This window comes from Camelus ferus, chromosome 6, assembly GCF_009834535.1.
Source record: "Camelus ferus isolate YT-003-E chromosome 6, BCGSAC_Cfer_1.0, whole genome shotgun sequence".
NCBI classification, from domain to species: Eukaryota; Metazoa; Chordata; class Mammalia; order Artiodactyla; family Camelidae; genus Camelus; species Camelus ferus.
Window position 1 is genome coordinate 30286361 of NC_045701.1, and position 20908 is coordinate 30307268.

General features: G+C 44.9%; 1 long non-coding RNA gene and 6 other non-coding genes across 7 annotated transcripts; 1 reads left to right on the plus strand and 6 right to left on the minus strand.

Moving 5' to 3' along the window:
* Positions 1–5054: 5054 nt before the first annotated feature.
* Positions 5055–5145, minus strand: TRNAY-GUA. The gene is given in 2 exon segments: positions 5055–5090; positions 5109–5145. It is a non-coding gene; the product is annotated as a tRNA-Tyr (tRNA).
* A 101-nt stretch (positions 5146–5246) lies between these two features.
* Positions 5247–19052, plus strand: LOC116664172. Its single transcript, XR_004320541.1, has 2 exons — positions 5247–5420; positions 13167–19052. It is a non-coding gene; the product is annotated as an uncharacterized LOC116664172 (long non-coding RNA).
* Positions 7464–7553, minus strand: TRNAY-GUA. The gene is given in 2 exon segments: positions 7464–7499; positions 7517–7553. It is a non-coding gene; the product is annotated as a tRNA-Tyr (tRNA).
* On the minus strand, positions 9940–10029 carry TRNAY-GUA. Its single transcript is given in 2 exon segments — positions 9940–9975; positions 9993–10029. It is a non-coding gene; the product is annotated as a tRNA-Tyr (tRNA).
* On the minus strand, positions 10506–10595 carry TRNAY-GUA. Its single transcript is given in 2 exon segments — positions 10506–10541; positions 10559–10595. It is a non-coding gene; the product is annotated as a tRNA-Tyr (tRNA).
* On the minus strand, positions 14145–14226 carry TRNAL-AAG. Its single transcript has one exon. It is a non-coding gene; the product is annotated as a tRNA-Leu (tRNA).
* TRNAL-UAG lies at positions 18576–18657 on the minus strand. The gene has a single exon. It is a non-coding gene; the product is annotated as a tRNA-Leu (tRNA).
* Positions 19053–20908: the final 1856 nt, after the last annotated feature.

Consider the following 20908-nt stretch of genomic DNA (forward strand, 5'->3'; position numbering starts at 1 on the left):
AAAATTCAGTTTTTGAAAAGATGAATAAAATTGACAAATCTTTAGCTTGACCGATGAAGAAAAAAAGAAAGAAAACTCAAATTTTCAAAATCAGGAATTAAAGTGGAGATGTTACTACCATCCTTACAGAAATAAAAAGGATTATAAGAGAATACTATGAACAATTGTATGCCAACAAATTAGATAACCTAGATGAAATGGACAAATTTTTAGAAACACACAAACTATCAAAACTGATTCAAAACTTTCTCAAAAAAATAGAAAATATGAACAGATCTATAGTGAGTAAAGAGATGAAATCAGTAATCAAAAACCTGTCAAAGAAAATTCCAGAATCAGATGGCTTCACTAAACATTTAAAGAAACTTCCACCAAATATTTAAAGAAAAAATTAACACCAACCCTTCTCAAACTCTTCCAGAAAATAGAGGAGGGAACACTTCCAAACTCCTTCTTTGAGGCCAGTGCTATTCTCACACCAAATTCAGATAAAAATATCACAAGAAAGCTGATGAAAGAAAAAGCATTTGAGATAGTTCCCAATTGTTTTCCTTATTAATTTGTAGACATTCTTTGTATATTTGGGGTATAAATCCTCTGTTGGCTATACAAATACATTCTCCCACTCTGTGGTAGGCCTCTTTACTCACTTAATAGAATTTTTTGAATGAGAAGATCTTAATTTTAATGTAGCTCAATTTATTATCTCTTTACATTTGTTTCTTTGTGTCTTGTTTAAGAAATGTTTGCCTAACTCAAGGTCCTCAAGGTATTTTCTTATTTTTTTAAGAAGCTTTACTCTTTTACAATTCACAAATAGATTTATAATTAATCAGTTTTTATATGTGATATGTGCTTTGAAACAAGATTCATTTTCCCCCATTGTATTAGTTAAGTGATACATCATCACTAGTTGAAAAGACAATTATCTCCCCTGCAATGTAATCTTTGTCACACATCAGTGGCCAAGTATGGGTCTGTTTCTAGACTGTACTGTTTCTTTGTTATATTTACCTATCTTATATGATTACCATTCTGACTAAATTGTTGTAACTTCATAAAGATTCTTGGTGTCTGGTACAGTAAGTCCTCTCTATTTTTCCTTTCTAAGAGCCTATTAGCTATTTTCATCCTTTGCCTGCCCATATATGCTTTAGAACTGTCTTATGAAGTTGCGGTGGCCAATTGTGGAGTTTCAATTAGATTTTAAGATGATAGATTATTTTGAGGATATTTGACATTTTTACAATATTGAGCTTTTCAGTCTATAAACATGGACTGTCTTTCCATTTATGTAACTTTTTTCTTTAATTCTCCATAATACTTTATATATTGTGCCTTGGGATTTTGCACATTGTAAAAGATGTATTCCTAGGTAATTCATTGTTTGATACTATGATAAAGATACTCTTTTAAAAATTTAATATTTGGGAGGTACAAACTATTGGGTGTAAGATAGGCTAAGGATGTATTGTACAACACAGAGAGTACAGCCAATATTTTGTAATTTTGTGAATAGAAAGTAACCTTTAAAATTGTATTAAAAAAGAAAAGGAGAAAATATTTAAAAATTTAACATTCTAACTATTCTAGTTGGTGATGGCATATGGAAATATAACTAATCTTTGAATACTGGTCTCTGATACTGCAAATTTCTTAAAATCACCTATTATTTCTAGTAATACAGTTATGTATTTCTTTTTTTATTCCCTCTCTCTTTTTTATTTTTATTTTTTTGGATTTACATGGTGAAGGTTTATTTCTTACCTATATTACAATCTTGTGGGCTGCAGCAATGGCTTAGAGATCCAGGATCCTCAACACGAGGCCCGCACAGTCACCGAGGATGAGAAGAGCATGAGACAGGAATACGAGGACACTTAGACCACTTGTGCTAGTGTATCTCTGGCCAAAACTGGCCACCTGATCAATCTAACTGCTGTAGAGGCATTGTGGGGAGAGGAGCATGGCGTTGGTGAGCCCCCACAGCTTTAGCACAGGCAGAGGGAGAAGAGAAGCTGTTTGAGACCATCACTATTATTATCAAAAGTCATCCCACCCACCGGAGGTACAAACACCCAGGAGTGCATTTATTATCAGTCATTGGATCTTAAATCCTACAGACTGTACCAATAGCATCGTTACTTTGTGGATTTCTTTAAATTTCCTTTTTACACAATCATTTCTTTATTCTCACTTCTAATGAAAATCTTCAGTATAATGTTGAATAGGCGATAGTGGGCATTTTAATTTTGTTTCAGTCTCAAACAGAAAACTAGTACCATTCCACTATTAACTATGTTGTTAAATACAACATGTAGTGAGGCTTTTTCTTTCTTGTAAATGCACTTCATCAATAAGTTGCCTTTTATTCCTGGTTTATTAATAATTTTATCATGAGAGATACCGAATTTTATTAAATGAATTTTCTTCACCTATTAAAATAGTCTTACTTTTTTCTTTTGGTCTGCTAGTGTGGTGAAGTTCACTGATTTTTCTAACATTAAATCAATCCTACTTTCATCCAATAGCTCTGATTTTGTCAGATGTGTTATAATTTTTATATATGGTTCTATTTGATTTGCTAATGTTTTGTTTAGAATTTTTACATCCATGTTCATGAGTGAGATTGATCTATAATAATTCTTTTTCTTAATATTCTTGTCTGCTTTTGTTATGAAATTCATACTGGCTTTCCCATAAAATGAGTTATTTTCATATATGTGTACATTTTCTAGTTACTATCACTCTGGATTTTTACCTGTTATATATTTTGGGTAACTCCTGTCACCTTTGTTCTCTTTCCAATGTCATGAAGCAGATGTTTTCATATATTGTTCCAGCTTTCAGATTTCCTCAGTGATAGGGTTAATTTGAATATCTTACTGTGTGATTCCCAGCAGCTTCCTCATTTGCTTTTCATCACAGAAAACCATGGGCTCTTTATATGGAATCTGTCACCTCTGGTTGTTATCATCTTAGAATAAATTGTGGATTTAAGATTTTTCTTTCTTGGCATCAGCAGGGTTTCTGCCTTTACTGTCTGCTGGCCAAAACCAGGCAGCTGAAAAATGGATGTGCGTAGAAAATGACAGAAGGAGTGGAAATGGATGCAATGAAAATGATTCTGGAAGTGCAAGGACATCATGAACCTTTCTTCTGCTGGTCATTCTGGTAGAATAATGTACATATCAAGTGATAAAACCTCATAGAATAATGTACATATCAAGTGATAAAACCTCAGCATCTTCTCTGTGAAGACTCACAAGAGACGTTGAGAAATCTTTCCCTTGCTTTGGGGGTGAGCAGCAACTGGAACATCAGGAATATGATGAGATAAGATCAAACTCCATGCAGAATTATTTGTGCCTTCATTTCCTGCCAGGACTTCTCTGTATGCTCTAGTGATACCATTTTAGTTACACAAAAAGAGTCAACACTCTTTGGGTTCCTGTTTCTTTTCTAACTCTTCTGTATCCACTCCACTCACCTGATCACAGATCTACTACTCCTGTCCTAAAACTGAACTGACCACAAAGCACTGGCTCTACCAAGAGAGCTTCCATATTTTCTACTTTACCCACCGCCCCAGCCTGCATTAAAACTTCCCAAGAATGATTTTAGTTTTAGATTTACGTGGAATATTCTTTTTACCTCAATTGCAGTTTTCAGCACTTTGTATCACAACTGCCTTCTTCCATCTCTGTGTAACTTACAGTCAGAAATATTTCAAGGCAAGACTTACATTTTAACCTCTATAGCCCTGGTACAAGCACAACACCTGGGACAGCTTAGGTGCTTATTAAATGGCTTGTGAGCAAAACATACCTGAATGCCAATTCCTAAACAGTGGCAACTCTATTGAGTCAACATGACCTGGTTGATGAGCTAAGAAGAGAATGCAGGATTTACTAGTCCCCTTGTTGATGAGTATGTGCATTCATTCATAATTCTAAGAACACATTCTTAGTAAATAGGAAGAAATGTAAACGTAATAATGTAAGGGGGAGAATTACAGGATGCCCAGGAAAGACCTAATTCCTTCATTAGCCCTATTATGTTAATTTCTGCATGTGGTGACATTCGTAGCTGGGGTCTCTCTGTGGATACAGAGCAATCAAGTCTTTTATAGATCACCTGTCTGTGCCAAATGATATAAGCAGAATAGGAGATATTGTTGTTCATAAAATAGTAAAAAATCTACATAAAGCGCCAAGAAATACTGACTAGACAAATAAATCCGAAGATTCTTAGCAGAAAAAATCCAGAGATCACACTGATAGACCACCTAAATAGAACACGGGGAATAATAATCATTCATTAAATGACATAGACAAAACAGCTGCATATTTTGGCTTAAATGTCACTTAAAGGGCACACTAGTAACTTTACATTCTCAAAGGCAAATCCATGTTAAGAAGGTAACCATGAAAGTTTACTGCATTAACTGGGTTTTAAAGATTATAGCTCACAGGCAAAATTTAAAAACCCAAAGAGAAACAAAACAAAACAAAAAACATTGAGGAAAAGAGACATATACATAAAATGACATGGAACGTTACAAAGATGCATGCCAGGGTTATCTGTGGTGGGCTTATTGGCCTATATGCCTGTGGACATACAGGATTTGCCATAAGTGGCTCTTCTGGGGCAACCTGTTTGACAGGGATCTGTCCATGCTTAGAAAAGCTCTAGTGTCAGAGACAGCGCTTTGATAGGTAGGTGAGAGGGCTGTGGGCGAACAGAAGTGTAAAGGGCTTGGCAGTTTGTGGGGGCTGGCTGGTTGGGGCTGCCGGCTAAGGCAAAAGCAAGGTGGGCTGCTTTGCGCAGAAATGCATGGCTCCTTGGACTTCAAGAAGAGGCGAGTTATTCCCTTGGGAAGCACGCAAGTGGCTGTGATGGTGGCGCCAGAAGGGCCACTTCTCCTGGCTCTGTAGGGTGAGTTCTGATGCTTCCCTGGTGCAAGGGCTAATCTGCCGGGCAGAAGTGGCGCTGAGGGCTCGGCACCGGGAAGTGGGGGTCTTCATGATGGGGCAAAAAGCTTCAGTGACACTTCCTTCGAGCCGGAATCGAACCAGCGACCTAAGGATACCTACAAACGTCCTCGCCTACAGTCCTCCGCTCTACCAGCTGAGCTATCGAAGGGTGCACAGCGGCAACCGCTGGGTCATTCCTTTTTGAGGAAATGAAGGCGGCCAAGACACTGAAAGACCCCGGGGGCAGCATGCCTTGGGGTGGTTGGAAGCCCCTCAGCAGGGAGCCGCGTACAGGCCGGGGCTCCTTGATGGACGGACATCCTGGGGCGGGGCTGCGATTTTTAAATGCTGGTCCTGGGCCTCTCCCTCTTGACTCATTTCCTCTCCCCGAGCCCTTTTCTGCAGAAAACAGCGGGACGACAGCCGTCGCTGAACAGAAAGCTGGTAAGAGGGTGAGGGGAGAGGGGCGTTAGCCACACAGATGCAGATGCTTGGGTGGGGCGGGGGCGGGCTTGCGGAGGAAAGCAGAGGGGGAGAGCGCACAACCACGCAGGCAGGGTCCGCTGAAGGGCTGTTGAGAAGTTTCGGAGCGCCGACTCCCGCCCCACCCCACCGCACACCTGCCCCCTGTTTCTAGTGCGCCCTCACCCCCGCCACTCAACCCCCGACCCGGAGCTGCTGCCCACTATGAACTAGGTGCACTTTTCCGCGCAGTGAGGGCTTCCTGGGAAGTGATAGGAAAGGATGTCAGGCTAGGTGGGGAGACCATCCCCATAGGAATCTAGACGCCCAGCCTGCTGCGGAACTGGATCCCCTCCTCTGTCCGCAGATCCGGATTCCTTTGGCAGAGGTGGCTGCTCAGTGAAGTAGCTCAAGATTCTGTGAGCTTTCTGGACAGGCACCAGAGATGAAGGGAGAGGGGCAGAGAGCACTGCTGTCCGGGGTTGGACCGCCTGCTCTGACTCCGAGTCTTTGACAAACGTTTCAAATCCCGTCTGGTGCATGCCCGCCTCCCCAAGACCGTTTCGCTCATCGACCCAGCACAGGTATCACAGAGACGCGGCAACCCACAACAAGTGACCAGACCTCCACTGCCTGTGTGGCTGTCCCAACGTAGGGAGTGACCCGCAGGTTTACACCTGCGAGGATGAGGGCTATCTCCGCGGAGGTCCCCTACCACTCGGTGTGATGTCCCAGATAGGAGGAGTGGACCGAGCCGGGGCTCACCCTGGTGCGTCCAAGTTACCAGAGTCCACCTCCCACCCATACACCCACTCCCCTACCCCTGTTATGTCTCCAAAGTGTCAAAGCTAGGTTCCCTAATCTGGACGCCTCCAATTCCCATGGGGGAGGGTGCAGGGCACATCCAAGGAAACTCTTAGATTTTCTAAGTCTCAATTTTTATGTCTGTCTCCTTTTCCTTGTCTCTCTGTCAGAAGGAGCATGGGAATTGGTCCAGGCATTTTTACTACCATCATACAGAGCATGAGCAATTGTTGGTCTTTCAGAAAGAACTCAAAACTTCCTGAGCAAAAAGAACAAGGGCAAAGACAGGCAAAATCTGAAGTTATACAGAGGCTATGGTCCTATTCACTGACGGACAGGAGACCTGAACTGGCCTCTGAAGTTTTTATGAGGCTATCAACCCCCCGCCCCCCGCCCCATGGCCATCTCTGGTGTCTTTTGTTCCTGCTAATGCCAGCCTCCCTCGAAGCAGGCCCACAATTGTCAAAGACTTGGAAAATCTCCGTGTGGCCTTCTGTCCCACAGTTGATAAAGTAGGGCATAGAAGAGGGTTTTCTGTCTCTGTAGGTCTATATATTTGTAGACCATGGGAGAAACATAGAAAGAAAGAGTGGGGGAGAGAGAGAGAGTTGTAGGGAGAATTGGAAAGACAGAGAGATACAGAGACATGTAGCTGGGCTAGACAGAAAAGAGAGACAGGGACCATCCTAAGAGGAGGCAGCATAGGAAACAGAGGTTGAGTGGGAGGGATTTCAAGAAGGATGCCTTGGTTACCAGTGACCGGTGTGGTGGTCTGCATGCTTGTCAGGCTCCAGGGCTTGTGGTGGGCAGCTACTGAGTGCCCACATGTTTGGCAGGGGTCTGTCCATGTTGAGCAAAGTGATGGTGGCAGAGCAGGCACAGCACTGGAAGGGGAGAGGTGGGTGAACAAAAGTTTAAAGGGCTTGGAAGGTTGTGGGAGTTATCTGGTTGAGGCTGGTGGCTGAGGCAGGAGCAAGGGGACTGTTTTGCGCTGAACGGTATGTATCCCCGGATTTCGGGAAGAAGGAGCAGGTGTGTTCCCAGGCAGGCAACTGCAGGAGCTATTCCAGCCATTTTGGAGGGGGTTTCCTGGTTTTGTCCTGTGGGAATGAGGATGCTGGCCAAACTGTGTGGGCAGAGGTAGCTCTTGCTGGGCGCGGGGCACTGGGCACCTGGGGCTGACGGTCTTCATGATGGGGGGCAAAAACGGTCAAACGCACCTCCTTCGAGCCGGAATCGAACCAGCGACCTAAGGATAGCCACACACGTCGGATCTACAGTCCTTCACTCTACCAGCTGAGCTATCGAAGGGTGCTTGAAAGGTTCCGTTCAGGTCCTTGGTTTTTGTGGAAATCACTGCGGTCAAGGTACTGAAAAGCACCGGGCAACATGCCTTGGGCTGGTTAGACACCACTTTGGCAAGGAGCTGTGCACGTTGACGGGAGCCCGTGGGCTGGCGATGTTTTAAATGCCTGGGTCGCCACCTGTTAGCTCATTTCCCTCTCCTCGAGCACTTTTCCGAAGGGACGGGCGGGACGACAGCCGTTGCTAGCCAGAAAACCTGTAGAGTGAGAGTAGGCAGGCTTTGGCGAAACTGATGAGAATGCGTGGGTTGGGTGGGGGCGAGCTTGCTGAGAAAAGCAGCGGAGAACAAACCGTGCGGCCAGGGTCCGCTAAAGGCCCCTGGAGGAGCCTCTAAGCGCCGTTCCCTTGTTCTGCGGCGCCCGTACCCCGCTACTCAACCCCCGACTCGGCGCTGCTGCCCGCTATGGACTAGGCTCACTTTTCCCCGCCGTGAGGCTTCCTGGGAAGTGATGGAGAAGGGATGTTGGGCCAGGTCGGGAGACCACCCCACCTGTACCCAGCCGCCTAGTCTGCTGCGGCCGGTCTGCGAAACTGGATCGCCTTCTCTGCCCACAGACCCGGATTTCTTTGGCAGAGGCGGCTGCTCAGTAAAGTAACTCAATATTCTGTGAGATTTCTGGACAGACACCAGAGATGAAGGGAGAGGGGCAGAGCACACCACTGTCAGGGTCTACCCAGCACAGGTCTCAGAGGCGCAGCAAGCCACACCCAAGTGACCAGCACTCAAACGCCTGTCACTAGGCACCCCCTGGAGTGGGAGGATGAGGGTCATTTCAGCAGAAGTCCTCTACTGCTCAGCTGTGATGCCCCAGACAGGAGGAGTGGGCCATGTGGAGGGCTCACTCTGGCGTGCCCAGGTTACTAGAATCCACCTCCCACCCACACCTCCACCCCTTAACCCTTGAGGGTCATGCCCCTCAAGTACCAAAGCTAGGTTCCCCCTAACCTAGGCCCCTCCAATTCCCTTGGTGGGAAGGCCTTAGGTTCTGTCTTTGGTTCCTGTCCCCTGGTCTCCAGAGATGGTGGCATTCGAGACTGGAGACTCTCCATGGCTGCAGAGCAATAGGTTCCTCCTGAAGACCTCCTGTGGGACAGCAATGGCATCAACTCCCAGACCCCTAGAGACATGACAGCCCAGGATCAGCCCCTCTTAGTCAGCAGTGGGACAGCAGGAAAGACAGCGACCGCAGTGGGGAGACCTGGAACAGCTTGCCAGGAGAGGAAGATGTGTGGGGAAGCAGCCTCCATGCAGAAGCTGAACACGAACCAAAAAGGAGCTTGTGGGCTCAGGGGTCAAGGGAGGGCAGTGATGGGCCCCAGGGAATTCAGAGAGCCACACTGCCATCACTGTGCCACTGACAGTCCTCTCTGTGTTGCTTTCCAACTGATGGCCTTCATGATGGGGCAAAGAAATTTGAAGTTTTCCAGAGGTTAAGACCCTGTTCTCTGATTGACAGGAGAACTGAACAGGCCTTTGAAGTTTTTATCCTGACTGTCAAGTCCCCTTCCCCCTGCCCTGGTGCCATTTGCTTCTGCCAATGCCAGCCTCCCTTGATGAAGGCACACAACTGGCAATAGAGTGGAAAATCTCAGGGTGGCATTTCTGTCCAACAGTAGATAAAATGGGAGTGGAAGAGGGTTTTCTGTCCCACAGTAGATAAAATAGGAAATGGAAGAGAGTTTTCTGTCTCTGTAGGTCTATGTATTTATAGATCATTCCAGACGAGTGGGAAGATGAGAGAGAGAGAAACAGAGAAACAGAGAGAAGCAGAGGCTGTAGTTGGGCTAGACAGAAGAGTGAAGTCAGGGGCCATCATAAGACCAGGCAGAGTAGGAAAGGGAGCTTGAGTGGGAGGGATTTCAAGGAGGACGCCTTGGTTGCCCCGGAGCTGTGTGATGGCCCCTATGCTTGTCAGGCTCCAGGGCTTGCGGTAGGCAGCTCCTGTGTGCCTTCGTGTTTGTGAGGGATCTTTCCACGTTGAGCAAAGTGGTGGTGGCAAAGTGGGTACTGCTCTCACTGGAGAAAGGTGGGAATAAAAGTGTAAAGGCTTGGGAGATCGGGGGTGGGGGGGTGGGGGGGCTGTTTGGGGCTATCAGCTAAGAAGTTGTGCGGAAGGTCACGGGTCTGTGGACTTTGAGAAGTAGGGACAGTTGTGTTCCTTGGCAATAGCTCACAGGTGACTGTGAGGGTTGCACCAGAAGAGCTTTCCAGGTTCTGTCCTAAGAGAGTTCAGATGCTGCCCTGCCACCCCTGCCGCAAGGGCCAACTTGCCAGAAAGAGGTGAGCGCCAGGGTGGTGGTTTTGATGGGACAAAAACTGTTGAAGGGCACCTCCTTCGAGCCGGAATCGAACCAGCGACCTAAGGATGTCTACACACACCATATCTACAGTCCTCCGCTCTACCAGCTGAGCTATCGAAGGGTGCACGAAAGCGAGGAGCTGAGTCTTTCATTTCAGTAGAAATAACAGAAGCCAAGGCACTGAAAGGACCCTGAGATTACAAGCCTTGGGTTGTTTGGAAGCTCCTCGGCAGGAAGCCGCACACGCGCCGGGGATCCGTAGCCGTCGGGCATCCCCGGGCGGGGATTTTCAGAAATTCTGAGTTCTTGGTGCTACCCACTAAGGCAGGAGTAAGGAGAGAAGGGCTGTTTTGCGCTGAAGGGCATGTGTCAGTGGATTTCGGGGGAAAAAACGGTAAGGTGTGTTCCCTGAGGAGAGCAGGGAGTTATCTGTGAGAGCGGCTCCGGAAAGTCCTTCCTGGCTTTACCCTGAGAGATAGAATGCTGGTCTGCTGCAGGGGCGAATTTGCGGGGCAGAGATAGCGCTGGGCGCGGGGAGGTAACTACCACGGGTTGGTGGGCTGGTGGTTTTCTTGATGGGGTAAAAGCAGCGGCATTTCCTTCGAGCCGGAATCGAACCAGCGACCTAAGGATGTCTGGGAACATTTTCGCTACAGTCCTCCGCTCTACCAGCTGAGCTATCGAAGGGCGCACACTGACTAGGGCTGGGTCATTTCTTTTTGTGGAAATGAAGGAAGCCAAGGCACTGGAAAGCCCCAGGGTCAGTATGACTTGGGTTGGTTGGAAGCCCCTCGGCAGGGAGCCGCGCACACGCCGGGGCTCCTTGGTGGACCAGCATACCGCGGCGGCGATTTTAAAATGATTCTCTAATAATATGAAACTTTATTATGTATCCACAAATTTATACCCAACAAAGTTAACATGAATTTTTTTTTAGCATCTAGTACACAATACATATTGAATTTCCCTGATTTTCTTATAATAGCACTTAACAGGTTTTTAATCTAATCAGAACTGAAACAAATTTTATACATATATTTGCTTTAATTCTCCTCTATCTCAGTCTCTCTCTTTCTCCTCTCTGTTCTCTCTGTTTCTCTGCCAGTCAGATATTGAAACTGAATTACTTCTTGTGGACAATGTCAGTCTGATGCTCTTATTCTGCTCTCTCATTTCTTGAAAACGGAATATTAACTATAAAGGCTTCGTTAAATTCAGGTTAGAGTTTTTACAAAAGTACTTCACAAGCAGTCCCACATACTTCATATTTGGGCATCACCACAGGAGGCACATAAAATTTCAATTCTAAATGCTAATATTTCTCAGTGGGTTCACATCAATATAGCTCATTCCCTCCATTGTAATTTCCCCCATCAACCTATCACTAAATGATATTTTTGAATCAATGTCATTACTGCTTGAATTACTTTTTTAGGGGTTGCTAAATTATGATTTCTAATTCTATATTTCTTCCATATCCACTGGCTAGATTTCCTCTTCAAAGAACTTTTATTCACCAACTAGAGCTACTTGTCATCTTAAATAGAATTTGCATATAATGGGAAGGGACAATGCTTGATTCTTTTCCATTATTGCAAAATTTTACAGTAAACAATTTTAACCCAGTTATCCCCACTGGTGATCAGTAAGTTGTTCTTCTTTCTGCATTTAAAAGATTATTATATGTTCTTATATTCAATGTATTGCAATCAGTTGCAGTAAACATTCAGCTTGGTGGTTGGTTTCTTCTATCTTTGGCCAATGTTGACTTCTACAGATTTTTGACATAACTGAGTACTTTTCTTGCCAGCTCTTCATGTATGTTTCCTGCCCCAAACCTAAAATCAGCCACTCCTCTAAGAAGCTCTGGTTCTTTTTAATCAGAATGGTTTTTAAAGACCACGATATTTCAGTGATTTCATGAGGGAGAAGAGATTCTCTTTTCTGTAAATCATTTTCAAAAGGAATAATTAAAAATCTTCACACTGGTAATGTCATCCAATTAGAATGAAGTTCTCTCACTCGTGAATCATACACTTTCTGTTGATTAAGATTTCTGTACCTTTTTGGTACAATGGAGAAGTTTAAAGGGCAGATTATTCATATAAAAGACACCAAACCACTGGGAGTTGAACTCACAGTTCCAAAGAGACTGGAGCTCAAACCACTCCACCACTTCCGCCTTACAATCAAACTTTTTCTTGATTACACTCCTCACATTTTGTGGACTAGATGAAAGATCGTTGGATTAAACATTTCCATTTGCTTGAGAAAAGCATTTTCAATCATTCTAGAAAGTGAACTTCCTGAGGACTTGGCCTTACCTGCTAGATCCAAGCTCAGTTCTTGGCAAATAGGCATTCACTGATTTGTTGAAGGCAAGTACCTTTTGATTCACATCACCTCCTACAAGCATTGAAGGGGAAAGCAGTAAGGAGGAAAAAGAAATGTCCTTTCCCACATGCCACCCACTCACCAAAACTTTAGCTCTCTAGATGAACTATTAGCATGACACTTGGAAACCTAAAAAGATCAAGGCAGACCCTCAGAGTGACCATGGGTATAAGGCAAGCCTTGCATCTACTCTCTTTCTTGTTCCCGGAACCTAAAATTTGTATTTGATACTGGGATCATAGTAGCAGCATCCTAGTGGGCTGTTGGGAATGATCCAGAAGAAGAGAGAAGAAACAACTGCCAAAAAGAATATTCTTGGGTAAGCAATAAAGGATGGCAACTAGTGCACAGTTGGGATGGCCTTAGCGAGGCTGTCATCCACAGTAACAGGAGGCATGAAAGTACTCCGACGCAGGTAGATGGGTGCCTTGTAGATGTTCTCCTGTGAATGCTGCTGTTTTCTCAGTGAAATAAAAGCTGAGAGGGAGAATATATGCTGAGGTATTGACACAAGAGAAGGAATGATAGAGTAGTCTTTAAAAATGGTACAGTGAAGAGATTGAGAAAAATAGTAAGGTTGTCTTGCAGACGTATTTGAGATTACTGTCATGAATTTAAATTGAGACCTGTTTAGCATCATTGGGTTTCCCTTTATTCTAGTTCAGCTAGGTGAGTGCAGGGACTGAATGCTTATGTTAAACAAGGATTGCGATTTTGTGAGTGAGTTTTCCTAAGCAAAAGAGGGGCAACAACATGCACACCTCTAAATGGAGAATTCAAGCTCCTGGTGATTCTTATAAGGACTTGGGCCACATTCATTCCTTCACCACTTCCTGAAATAAAATTTCTCTCCTTTGCCTAAAGGTGCTCACTCCTTCCTGGCCTCTCCAAAGAGACACTGAGAAAGATGCAACACTCAGATTCAACCTGGGATGCAGTGGACATCAAAATTCCACCCTTTCACTCTCCGGGACCCAAACTATGGGCACAGATCCAGAAATACATTGTACTTACAGTTCATTAGGGGAAAATGCCTAATAGTACTTCAGATTATGGGTTAAAACATTCTTGGGCTCTTTGAGAGCAAGCTGTAGGAGCAGTAAGCTTAATTTTCCAAGTTAGTTGTCAAAGATCCTTGACTCGAGTCTGCAAGAATTGAAACACCCCCATCCTCCTGTGAGCATTGCCTTCTTGCTGAGCCACATCCTCTGGACAGTCTCATTCAGAACCTCTCCTTCTTTCTCGCTTCCTGGTAGAGAAAGATGCAGAGGCAAGAGAGACTAGAAATGGGTCTTGGGCTTGGCCTGAGCAAACAGACCAGTGGCGAAACAAGGACCCGAAGAGCTGACTCTAAAGTCACTGCTGTACTCCAGCGACAGGACAGACCCCAGGGCGTCCAGTGCTCTTGCCAAAGGAGTTGCCTCTTGAAGTTTGCCCATAGACTGACCGCAAAGCTGCTGTGAGTTTTCATATATGAGAAGAAAGAAATGTAAAAAATATAAACAAACAAAACCCCACTCCTTGTCCTTTCCCAGACTTTTTAATCAATCCTCTGTCGCGTGTGACAGCTTCCTCTTCTGCATATGAAGTCTTAAAAGTTCTGCTTCTTACCGACCCCTATCCTTCTGGTGAACTGCACCCTTGAAGACTTACCGAAACGTTACTAATTGGCAACGCTTTCTCGGGCCTTCTCTGGCCAGAAAATGGGAACCCACTGGACTTGGACCTGAACTTCACTCTTGCACAAAAGACTAGTCACTCATCAGTCCCAGCTGAATGCTAGGCTAGTACTCACAACTGTCCCATTTAGACCCTGGTTCTGCAGCTGGCAAAACAACATATTGGCAGCGGTGGGATTCGAACCCACGCCCCCGAAGAGACTGGAGCCTTAATCCAGCGCCTTAGACCGCTCGGCCACGCTACCACCTGTAAGCAAACCTGTCTCTACTCTTTGTGATGGTATCTACTTTCTGTTACCTCTCAGCTCTGTTTTATATCATGTGTTCTCGGAGTATTAATTTCAAACATCATCTAAGAGCAAGTGAAGGAAGGGTTCAAGGAACATCAGAGGTTTTTTCATCTGCCGCGCAGCGCTTAAAGGGGAAGAACTTAGTGAATGAATAAGTGAGTAATGAGTAAATGAAATCTGTACCACACACTAGGCTGTGGGTCTTCTGCAGGTGTCACTACGTTTTGTTTTTGTTGGCTTCCTCTCAGTCTCGCCGCAAATTTCTTAGGGAGATAAACGAACGGTGAAGCTAATTAAAGCCACAAAAATCCCAGCTTTGAAGGAGCATGACTTATCGAAAGGAGTTTTGGAGCATTTGCACATAAATGCGTGAGCACCTACTTAAAGCTGGAATCTAACCAACAACCTAAAGTTGCGGATGGAACTTTACAGTCCCCCCTTTTACCAGCTGAGACATCAAAGAATGCACTCATACGGTTCCGCTGAATTATGTCTTCAAGAAGCCTCTCATACTGATTTTACACTCTGTTCCTAAGACACCTGGGGATGTCTTCTTTCTGCTCTCATGGAGAGAGAGCTGATGCTTACACTGTTTGAATTTGACAGTTTTAGGACCTTAGAGGTCTCCCAGGTCTCCACCTTGACATCTCTGCCTTGCAAATCCACCCTCGGAGTCTTCGCTTGCTGCTCCGGGGAATTGTGCGAGGAAAGGTCTAGGAGAGTAGAAGACAGCCTTCAAGTTCCCTGGTGACAAACTCTGCCCCCCTGGCGGAATCGTCAACACACCACCAAAAGCTATGCCCAGGTCCTCCCGAAGGAGCTCCGTCTCTAGGCCTTCCTCCTAGCTCAGTGTCACAACTTGCTCATTTCTTCGAGAAAAACGTTTTGTCGATAGAAGTCCTGCAGCTCCACAGAGGCCAGACTGGGGTTTCCAATCCCTGACCCTGCCCTCTTCCACTGGATGGTTTTCATTATAACAGAATATTCTGTCCTCGTTCACAGATCGCCTTCATTTGATAGCTGACGCCATTTTTCAAAAGATCATTCGGGCTCCTTCGGGTTTTTAACTCAGCATATCACATCAAAATAATAATTAAATTCCTAGAGCAGCAGTTCTCAGCCCTGGTTGTTCATCAGAATCATGTGAGGAAACTTGAAAATTCCGATGTCGAAGCCGCACCCTAGACCAGTTATATCAGAATCTCTGCGGGTGGTATCCCAGCATCAGCGTTTTGTAAAGTTTCCCAAGGACAGCTAACATTAAAAAAAAAAAAGACAAAAACAAAAAATCAATGCAAGAGGGTATTCTAACAAGTCTGTTCTATTTCTTTTAAGGACATCTCACTTGTCCTGCCTGTCAAGTCAAAATAAGCTTAGCCAGCAGCTGTTTCTCTGGACACGTGCTGGGACACAGCCAAGAAAGGTCATCACTGGGTTCAGTGCCTGGGTGGCAGTCTCCAAATGCCGCCGCTTGGCTGTCATTGCCAGACCATGGAAAAGATGGTGTGCCGGAACGATGTGAGGATGTTCGTAGATTACAAAGAGGAACCACATATAAGAAGGGCTCTTCACTAATCCTTCTATAAATTCCTCTGTCTTTCAGTCCCGTTCTTTGACACATCTCAGGATGATCCAGGGCTTCTAACTCTACCTTATTCCCACCCACACACCTGGGGTGAGCTCTGGACTGAAAGCTTTAGTGCTAGGAGCAAATACATCCCTGAAATGACACCTGAGAATAGGTTTTCCTGGTTCATAACTGCACGGATCCTGAATTGTTCATTTAATCGTCAGAGGCTGATTTAATCAACATAGTCTCAAAGTGTTGGCTTCTCCTTGACCTCTGACAAAACTTATAGAAGAGATGAGACAGAGATGTCACTCCCAGAGCCACTGCACTCTTCCCAAAGTTTCCTCCCAGGAATTGGGGAGAGTGTTAGAGAGGGCTAATCTTGGGGGAAGGTCTAGCACCAGTCTCAGAGATGTCTGCACCAACACTAGAGACTTTCTAAGTTAGGAGAGACATGGAGGTTGTTGTGGGTATTGTGCTGGACAAATCAAGTGTGTGAGGGTGGTGGCCTGGTATACCAGGGTCTTCCTCCAGACTCAACTGCACAGGCAACAGTCACACAGATTGTGTTTCTGTTCTGTCTGGTGACTTGTCTTCCAGCGTGGTGGACTTGGGAGGGTGAGATGCAATTAATTGGGACTAGGAACAACTATCTTCTATTTCTTTGTCCCAGTTTTGTTGGTTGTGGATCAACAAAATGAAAGTCTCTCTTAGAAGAACACAATAAGGAGATGCTGTAACTCAGGTTAATGCACCAGGCAGGAGCTAAGATGTCAAGTCCCCACGAGGCCTTAATTGTTGCACTTTTTATATGCTGTCACTTAATAATCAGACCAAGAAAACTTCTCTGGTGAATTTTAATAAACATTTCAGGGAGAAATAATGCCATTTCATGTTCGTGAATGAGAAGATTCAATATTGTTAAGATATCAATTATCCCTAAATTGATTTATAGGTTCAATGCAATCCAAATCAAAATAACAAGTTTGTTTTTGTTTTTGTTTTTGCCTTTCAAAAAATGACCAATTGATTCCAAATTCATATGGAAATTCAAAGACATAGCATGCCCCAAACAACTTTGAAAAGAAAAACGAAGTTGGAGGACTCATTCTGCCTGACATCAAGCTGCTATAATTAAGACTGTAGTATTGGCATTAAGATACAAAAAACATATCTATGGGACAGGAGTACACATGTATTTCAACTAGCTGTTGACAAAATTTCAAAGATGATTCAGTAGGGAAAGAGTCTTTTCAATGAATGATTTTTTTTAAAAAGTAATTTGAAAAAAATTTTTGACCCCTACTTCACACTGGATAAAAAATTAACTCAAAATGGATCATAAGTCAAAACTATAAAATATTTAGAATAAAATTTTTGTCAACTTGTGCTGGGGAAGATTTCTTAGGTGCAATATTAAAAGCATGATTCATAAAAGAAAAGCATGATAAATTGTACTTCATAAAGTTAAGAACCTCTGCCCTTCATAAGTCTTTAGGGAGGATTTTGCCTCCTAGGGGACATTTGACAATGTCTGGAGATATTTTCAGTTATCACAACTGGTATGATACCACTGGTATCTACTGGGTAAATGCAAGGGATGCTGCTAAACATCCTACAATACATATGCCAAGCCCCCACAGTAAAGAGCAATCCAAAATGTCACTATCATAGAGGATGACTAGAGTAACAAGCCACGTGGACAAATTTATCTCATCTCCTTTAGGGCACAGGTCAGTCAGGGCCATCACCACCTACTAAAATGAACCGATGACTCCTTTTCAAAGGCTTGAGGAAGGGACAACGCCTAGATTCAAACCTGGGTGCAAACCATGCCCAAAACACCCTTTGGGTACCAAAGGCAGTGCACATAGGGCAAGAAAGGCATTGCCCTCAAAGATCAGAAAATGAGAATGTTCCTTAAAGAGCTCAAATTTTGACTTTGAGCCCATCCTGGGACACTTTGCGGGCTGGACGGGGAGTCAGCGTAGTCTTCCTTGACTGGTTCAAGCCTGGGTATTGAATTACTCCCCGGGCTGGTGAGAAGTAGCCTCCCTCGGCGATTCCCTTCCTGCTTTCTACTTTCCTGGCCTGCTGGTAGACCTGGAGGAGGAGACGGAAAGAGAAAGTGTGGGTGAGGGAGCGGGTGCTGTAGTAGCAGGGAGACCAGCGGCTGGGGGAGAAATGCAGAACATTCTGTAGGAAATAGTAGGTGTCCGAGAGGCGGTCAGCAGCAGGGGCTAGCACACTTTCCGCAATGCGCGCAACTGCTCGAATTTTTCCAGTTTAATACTTAGGAGCAAATGCTGAGACAAAGTCTCATTTCACCCCCTGCTTCCCTCAGTGACCCACCTCACCTCACCCCACCCGTTTATAGGACACATGCACTTTCAAGGCTATTTCAAGGTTTCAAGGCTCTCCACCTCTCCTCTCTCAACTTGAATGCCCCAGCTTAAATGCCATCCCTCTGGCAAGTCCTTATCCGCTCCCTTCCAAACAGAACCTTCCAAACAGAATCCTTCCAAACAGAACAGAAGATCGGGAGGACTGGGTCTTTTCAGTGGTCTGAGCATCTGTATGACTTGCTATCTCCCTAAAGGTAAACTGTGAGCCATTCATTCACTGATTCTCCCAGTCCAGAAAATCCAGATATTAGATCAAATCCCTTATGGATTTACAGAACTTTTATTTACAGATACGAGCCATGATCACTTACCGTTAAGAAACAAAACCTTGGCAGCGGTGGGACTCGAACCCACGCCTCCGAAGAGACTGGAGCCTAAATCCAGCGCCTTAGACCGCTCGGCCACGCTACCAAGCCTACGGCACAAAATTTCCTACACTTGGCTAGTTATACCTTTCTGCCCTTTTTTTCAGCATTGTCCTCTGCTCCCGGACCAGAAACCATGAGTCTAGGTATTACCAAAGCACCCTAAAGAGAGTTCTTCCCTCCCTTCTGTGCTTTACTGGGACTCTCTTCTCACTTTAAGAACTAAAAGGGAAGAGCCTTCAAAACAAAATATCCGTTCCAGAAGCGCAGCTCTTAGGATCTAGAATGTAACAACTTTCCGAAGACAGGGATCGCATCAGCTTCCACCTGGCGCCCAGTTAGCGCTGGAAAACGGTTGAAAGGGCGAATGAACTCCTTGGTCTAGACTCCAGATCGCTTGCGGATAGTGGTGGTGGTAGCGGTGGAGTAACAGCAAAGCTGTCTTTCCCTGTCCACCCCACCGCGCGCTTCAATTCTTGACTAAATTTTGAGTCTGATATTTTCCGATTCTGAAGCCAGGAGACGAGTCTTCGAGCCTCCAGGAAGCATAGACCAGTGAGTTAAAGAATCAAGAAAAGAAAAGCTTGTCTCCTAGTTCCATTTTGCTCGTTGTGACGGAAAGAGCAATTAGCGGACGCCAATCAATGTCCACTCAATTGTGTCTGCCTGAGCAGGGTCTGCGGAATCTTCCTGCCCAACTCCGCCTGCCGGAAGGGAAGGCTGTCTTTTAGGTTGGATCGTTCTTGCTTCCAGGGAGCCTCTAGTCCCTTTCTTTGGAACGTATATCTTTGCGTCTCCCAGAGGAGTCCCCTTTCTCCTGCGCAGTCGTAGCTACTTGGCGGCTCTTATTAATGGGGACTACGGAAGGAGATGTGGCCTGAGACTCCCTTTCCTGGGGACTGAGCCCAGATTCTGAGCCTCGGCTGGTGATCGAGGCAACCAGGATGCCTGAGAACTCTGCATACCCGAGAACTCTGCATGCCCCTGCTCCTCATCCTACCTAGAAGTCCAAGCCTGCAGAGCTCTGGAGAGGAGCCTGGGAACAGGCCCAGAATGGGCGAGAGAATTAGATTTATACTGTCACCCCTCTTGGCACAGAGAAGAGTAGCCACACTTCAGTTCTCCAAATGTTAGAACATTTGTCTTGGGTCCACCAAACTTGCTTTCATGTTCTCCCATGTGAAAAGAAACTCTTGTTCCTTTTAATTACAACGAAGTGAAACACAGAACGCCAGGATGCTGATGTGTCTCCTTTGCTAGTGTGTGGCAGTAGCCGAAAATTAATTCACAACTATTGCCTAGACTTGCAGGAAAGAAACAGATGACTGAGCAAAAGGTCGGGTGATATGGTTGGGGGATGTTTGGGCCAATTTTCTGCCTTCTAAGTGTAGAAATTGTGGCTCCCTGGTGACATCCAATCTTCACTTGATAGAATTAAAGCTATTTGAGGGGCAAATTTCCTCCAAGAGCTTTAAACAGGGGTGTTGTATATATGTTAATCTTCTATACTTCCCTCTCTCTTGCAAATGTACAGTCTGTGTCAATGAAGAAGCACCCAGACCTGGCTTACTTTCTTAAGAATAGACAATTGTCACTGTCTTTTAACTTCTGATGGTTCCCATGAGAAGGGAAAATTAATCCCATGGTGGTGTTGGAGGTTCTTAGGACACATAAAGAGGATTCTCTCAGAGCCTCCTGTAAAATTCTGTGCTATTTGTTATCAGTGGAAGTGTGTCTCCCCCAAAAAGATATATGGAAGTCTAATCCCCAGTGCCCCATTACTTGACCTTATTTGGAAATAAGGTATTTACAGAAGTAATCAAGTTAAAATGAGGTCATTAGAGTGGGTCCTAATCCAATATGACTGATGTCCTTATAAAAAGGGGAAATTTGGGCACAGAGACAGAGATCTCTTCCTGAAATCCTATAAGTTTCAACATAAAAGTGAAGAGAACAGGGACTGGAGGAAGACTGCAAACTCAGATCTTCTGTGGGATCTGTGTAAAAGAATCTCAGTGTATTTTCGAGGGTGATAGAAGTAGGTATATGAGGGCTAGATTTCCCTAATGGTGTGAAGAGCGATCACTGGAGAGGGAGATACTTCCAGTGGCAGAGCAGTGGCTCTCAAACTTTAGCATGCATCGCAGTCTCCTGGAGGGCTTTTTAAAAGACAGATTGCTGGACTCAACTCTTGACATTTCTGATTTAGAAGCTCAGGGACCTGAAAATGTACATTTCTAACAGGTTGCTAGGTGATGTGGATGCTGCAGATCCAGGGACCATGCTTTGAGAAACAC